At 47.0% G+C, this 6,183-nt stretch overlaps 1 protein-coding gene across 3 annotated transcripts in view; it reads right to left on the bottom strand.

Moving 5' to 3' along the window:
* The window catches only part of robo1 (roundabout, axon guidance receptor, homolog 1 (Drosophila)), a 397,432-nt gene that overhangs the window by 111,503 nt on the left and 279,746 nt on the right, over positions 1-6,183 (bottom strand). The window lies entirely within an intron of this gene.

The following is a 6,183-nucleotide window of genomic DNA, read 5'->3' as shown; positions in this document are numbered from 1 at the left end:
GGCCATAAATCTTCCCCAGCCAATCAGAAACCTTATCTAATCTGTCTGCCTCAAACGGCTCCCACAGAAACATAACGCTGTCACTCAGAGTAATGATCCTTCCCCACCTATCACATGCTGTAAAATGCAGATAATCCTTACTTCAAAAGGTTCCAGGGGAAGAGGGTATCTGTGTGTCGGACCAAGGAGGAATCGCTGTATCTCACACACACACGAGCACAAGCACTCGCATGCACACACCCACCCATACACCTACACAAGATCACATTCAGCACACACACCCATAAAGATACACACCCTCACTCACCTCCATTCATATGTGTCTAAGCCTTTAATGAGGTAACCCTACCTCTACCATGCTGCTGTGATCACAGTGGTGGACCTGGAACCAGGGGGGAGAGGTCAGCTCGAAGCCTGTCTGGGTCACAACTGTATGGGGGATAGGAAGCCATGCAGTGCTGGGGCGTGTGTGTGTTTGTGTGTGTCAGGCTCTATCTGTGTTGTGATCAGAGGGAGTTGGGGGGAGGGGACCAGAGAGCAGTGTAGCCCCCTGCCCACTGGGGGGTCTGTTGTGTGCCAGGAACCCGTGTAGAGTGGTTCATAGGGATTGGAGTAGAGGCCTGCTGCTGTTCATAGGGATTGGAGTAGAGGCCTGCTGCTGTTCATAGGGATTGGAGTAGAGGCCTGCTGCTGTTCATAGGGATTGGAGTAGGCCTGCTGCTGTTCATAGGGATTGGAGTAGGCCTGCTGCTGTTCATAGGGATTGGAGTAGAGGCCTGCTTCTGTTCATAGGGATTGGAGTAGAGGCCTGCTGCTGTTCATAGGGATTGGAGTAGGCCTGCTTCTGTTCATAGGGATTGGAGTAGGCCTGCTGCTGTTCATAGGGATTGGAGTAGAGGCCTGCTGCTGTTCATAGGGATTGGAGTAGAGGCCTGCTGCTGTTCATAGGGATTGGAGTAGGCCTGCTTCTGTTCATAGGGATTGGAGTAGAGGCCTGCTGCTGTTCATAGGGATTGGAGTAGAGGCCTGCTGCTGTTCATAGGGATTGGAGTAGAGGCCTGCTGCTGTTCATAGGGATTGGAGTAGAGGCCTGCTGCTGTTCATAGGGATTGGAGTAGAGGCCTGCTGCTGTTCATAGGGATTGGAGTAGGCCTGCTTCTGTTCATAGGGATTGGAGTAGGCCTGCTTCTGTTCATAGGGATTGGAGTAGAGGCCTGCTGCTGTTCATAGGGATTGGAGTAGGCCTGCTTCTGTTCATAGGGATTGGAGTAGGCCTGCTTCTGTTCATAGGGATTGGAGTAGGCCTGCTTCTGTTCATAGGGATTGGAGTAGAGGCCTGCTGCTGTTCATAGGGATTGGAGTAGGCCTGCTTCTGTTCATAGGGATTGGAGTAGGCCTGCTTCTGTTCATAGGGATTGGAGTAGGCCTGCTTCTGTTCATAGGGATTGGAGTAGAGGCCTGCTGCTGTTCATAGGGATTGGAGTAGAGGCCTGCTGCTGTTCATAGGGATTGGAGTAGGCCTGCTTCTGTTCATAGGGATTGGAGTAGAGGCCTGCTGCTGTTCATAGGGATTGGAGTAGAGGCCTGCTGCTGTTCATAGGGATTGGAGTAGGCCTGCTGCTGTTCATAGGGATTGGAGTAGGCCTGCTTCTGTTCATAGGGATTGGAGTAGGCCTGCTGCTGTTCATAGGGATTGGAGTAGAGGCCTGCTGGGGTTCATAGGGATTGGAGTAGGCCTGCTTCTGTTCATAGGGATTGGAGTAGGCCTGCTGCTGTTCATAGGGATTGGAGTAGAGGCCTGCTGCTGTTCATAGGGCTCATATTAGACAGAAATACATGCTAAGTCTGATTAATAGGAGATCCCACTAGGAGGACTGTGTGTGTGTTAGCGTGTGTGTAGGTCTGTAAACTCTCATTCACTGGCTGCTTAGGCCTGCCCTGATTCTCCACAACAAGCCCATAAGCAGGCTGTATGTGCATTGGCATGCTGTAACCATCACAAGGCTGTATGTGATTATTATGGAAAACAGAAAGGAATCCTTCTATTTGGTTACATTTGTAACATGATTAAGATTGATATGATGTTGATATTTATAGGAGAAAAAAAGATTCCTGACTGTGTGGCCTGGTAGAGAGAGAAGCAGTGAGAGTATTGACTGTGTGGTCTGGTAGAGAGAGACAGTGAGAGGATTGACTGTGTGGTCTGGTAGAGAGAGTCAGTGAGAGTATTGACTGTGTGGTCTGGTAGAGAGAGACAGTGAGAGTATCGACTGTGTGGTCTGGTAGAGAGAGACAGTGAGAGTATTGACTGTGTGGTCTGGTCGAGAGAGACAGTGAGAGTATTGACTGTGTGGTCTGGTAGAGAGAGACAGTGAGAGTATTGACTGTGTGTTCTGGTAGAGAGAGACAGTGAGAGTATTGACTGTGTGGTCTGGTAGAGAGAGACAGTGAGAGTATTGACTGTGTGGTCTGGTAGAGAGAGACAGTGAGAGTATTGACTGTGTGGTCTGGTAGAGAGAGACAGTGAGAGTATTGACTGTGTGTTCTGGCCTCTAACAGCTTGTTTTGGGTCTACAGTATATCATCATCCTGCTTACTTTATTCATATGAGAACAGCTGATTAGGAGCAGGCTCTGCTGTGCACATTGTAGTGGGTGTATGACGTAGGTTCCCCTTTCTAACTCTCTCTGGTACTTTAGGCAACACTTCTCCCATTCCAGTCCCTTTCCATGGGTTGTTAGTAAAGCCACTCTTGGGGCTTCCATTCCATTCAAGTCCTTTCCACAAATAAATCACAACTAATGGCAAAATGACCAGCGAAGAGAAGCCCACTGGTCCTCTGCATTGTTTTACCAGTGATACTAGAATACAGTATTCCCATTCTAATGTTGAATATCCTCATATCCCCATGTAGTTTCCTTAACAAAACACAAACACCACCACAGAACCATAATGTATATATCTGATATCTCAGTACTGAATGACTAAAGCTACACATTCTGATCTGGTGTAGATGAATGATTTTACAATGAAACAGTAAATCTAACCAAGCCCATGGCCTGGCCGTTTATGTGTTTCTTACATCAATAAATGGAATATTTGACTTGACGTGTTTATATGTCCAGAGGAGGTGTAACAGACAGGCAAACACGTGTGTAAAACAATAATTCACTGATTAAGTTAGTAATGAGAGCAGAGCAGTGAGAAAGATAAATATCTCTGGGCGCCACGGCACAATGCTGACATTGTTCACTGAGGATCTGGCCATTAGAGGTGTGAAGAACAAAACCTCTGTCTGTCCATTCTGGAATGAATGGGCCAAACAAACCAGCACATAACTCTTTTAAGATTTCACTTAAGAGTCGTGATAAATTATTTCAACACTTTCGATTCAAGCAAAAACGATTAAAATGAATATACTGTTCACATAACATTCTGTAATCACACAAATATTGAATCATGTTTCATGCTACAGCTCGCAATACTGTGATGCTGTGAACTTTCCTTCTCGATGCAAGCCATGTTTAAATGGCCCTTCAGTACCCTCATCTGGGAGTTACTGGCAGAGCATTGAATTATCAGAACATTTACATGAATTCCACATAGAAGCAGACAATCTGATTTACTCCAGTGTAACACACCGTCTGAGCCAACCATTCACTACCACTGAAATTACATTAAACCAGCGGCAACTGTCTAAGAAATCTTACGCAATGCATCAGCAACCTTCCTATCCTGACTGTTGTTAAAAAACATGTTACTTGTGCCTTAATCTATCCCTTTGTGTTTCTTTCCCCCATCTTGTAGTCCTCAGTGATCTGATGGGACACACATGATTATAGAGTCGATAACACGTATGACAGATCAGTCATTCCATGTGCTAGCTCTTCTGACAAGCATCAGGCCGGTTGCAAATACGACATGCCGAAAATCTGCCACTGTTCTGCTTCTCTTTTTTCTCTCTCTCTCTTTCATTTGCCATCTACTCCTGTCTTGCCCTATTCAGACCTACAATTACCCAGCTTTTCATTCCTTAAGCTTGCCCATGTCCTGCAATTAGGAGCATACAATTTCCTGGCTTGGACGGTGGCCTGCTTGTCTTTAACTAGCTATCCTCTCTCTTTCCCTCCATCAGTGTCCAGGCCCTCCCTGGTCTCTCTGCCATCCGAGCTGGCCTCACCATGTCCCTGGCCAGGCTGACTGGAGATCAGAGATCAGTGCCAGAGGCTCTGTGACTCACACCCCACACTAAATGAAGCTTCGTATGGAGAGCTAAGGCTAAGGTTTTTTATATTTTTATATATAACTACGGTCTAGAGTTTTCCTGATGGTATTATATGGTAGGGAAGAACTGGCTGTATGGAGGGCTTCATCGAGAGGTCAGAAAGGGCTTGGTAAAATGAGGCTTTGATCCTATCGGCACAAACAAACCACAGTCACACATCTGTTGATTTCATTACTTTTTTTGTGAGATACCTTACCACGTCTTGCATGCCTCCTCTAATACAGGCCCTTACCTCATCCTGCATGCTTCCTCTAATACAGGGTCTTACCTCATCCTGCATGCCTCCTCTAATACAGTGTCTAACCTCATCCTGCATGCCTCCTCTAATACAGGGTCTTACCTCATCCTGCATGCCTCCTCTAATACAGGGTCTAACCTCATCCTGCATGCCTCCTCTAATACAGGGTCTTACCTCATCCTGCATGCCTCCTCTAATACAGGGTCTAACCTCATCCTGCATGCCTCCTCTAATACAGGGTCTTTCCTCATCCTGCATGCCTCCTCTAATACAGGGTCTAACCTCATCCTGCATGCCTCCTCTAATACATGGTCTTACCTCATCCTGCATGCCTCCTCTAATACAGGGTCTAACCTCATCCTGCATGTTTCCTCTAATATAGGGTCTAACCTCATCCTGCATGCTTCCTCTAATACAGGGTCTAACCTCATCCTGCATGCCTCCTCTAATACAGGGTCTAATACAGGGTCTAACCTGATCCTGCATGCTTCCTCTAATACAGGGTCTAACCTGATCCTGCATGCTTCCTCTAATATAGGGTCTAACCTCATCCTGCATGCCTCCTCTAATACAGGGTCTAACCTCATCCTGCATGCCTCCTCTAATACAGGGTCTAACCTCATCCTGCATGCCTCCTCTAATACAGGGTCTAACCTCATCCTGCATGCCTCCTCTAATACAGGGTCTTACCTCATCCTGCATGCTTCCTCTAATACAGGGTCTAACCTCATCCTGCATGCTTCCTCTAATACAGGATCTAACCTCATCCTGCATGCTTCCTCTAATACAGGGTCTTTCCTCATCCTGCATGCCTCCTCTAACACAGGGTCTTACCTCATCCTGCATGCTTCCTCTAATACAGGGTCTTACCTCATCCTGCATGTTCCCTCTAATACAGGGTCTTACCTCATCCTGCATGCTTCCTCTAATACATGTATAGCATGTGAGATAATATGCTGCTCATGAGGTCATACAGAATAGAAGGGTCAAATTCAAATGTCCAGTCTCTTCATAGCGCTCGAGGACTGCTGGGAATACAATTTTATACATCTGACCTCACCATACAAACATTTCCCCCCCACACACACACACACCCTCCACCCCCTATCTACCTCATCCAGCCTCAATTCCCATCTTGTTCTGCTCCAGTGTTGAGTCACTTCAACCCCTTAATTATACACCTCCCCACCCTCCTTACCCCATCCCCCATCCCCTGTGCACTGAACCACCTTCTATCCCCTACCCCCTTTCCTCCTCCTCCCCGGCACCCCGATATTCCCATTACCTTGTTGTTAAATGACCCCAGTGTTCCCCCTGCTTGCCTCCCAGGAGGGTTTAGGGTTGGGGGGATCCAGGCCCCCTTGTTCTACTGAATGACTCCTTTCTGAGTGTTCACACTCTGTGACCAGCTGCTTTCTATTCTCACTGTGTTAGTAGGATGTACAATGGAGAGAGACACACAGAGGCTTCTCACAGGCCTACCACTGATACAGCATCTTAAACATGACCAGAGAGCTGCCTCTAAAGGAATGTCCTTGCTCCTAGGGGTGCCGCAAATGGAATTGATTATCATTGAGCTCCCATGTGTAAAGTGTAAGAGGATCTATGGATTTTCAGATGACCTTTATTAGAAATCAATCAGCTAATTGAGAGAGAACGG

This window comes from Oncorhynchus mykiss, chromosome 27 (assembly GCF_057628025.1).
Source record: "Oncorhynchus mykiss isolate SJ-2025 chromosome 27, ASM5762802v1, whole genome shotgun sequence".
NCBI classification, from domain to species: Eukaryota; Metazoa; Chordata; class Actinopteri; order Salmoniformes; family Salmonidae; genus Oncorhynchus; species Oncorhynchus mykiss.
Note: the sequence above shows the minus strand (reverse complement) of the source record. Positions and strands in the feature narration are given on the sequence as shown.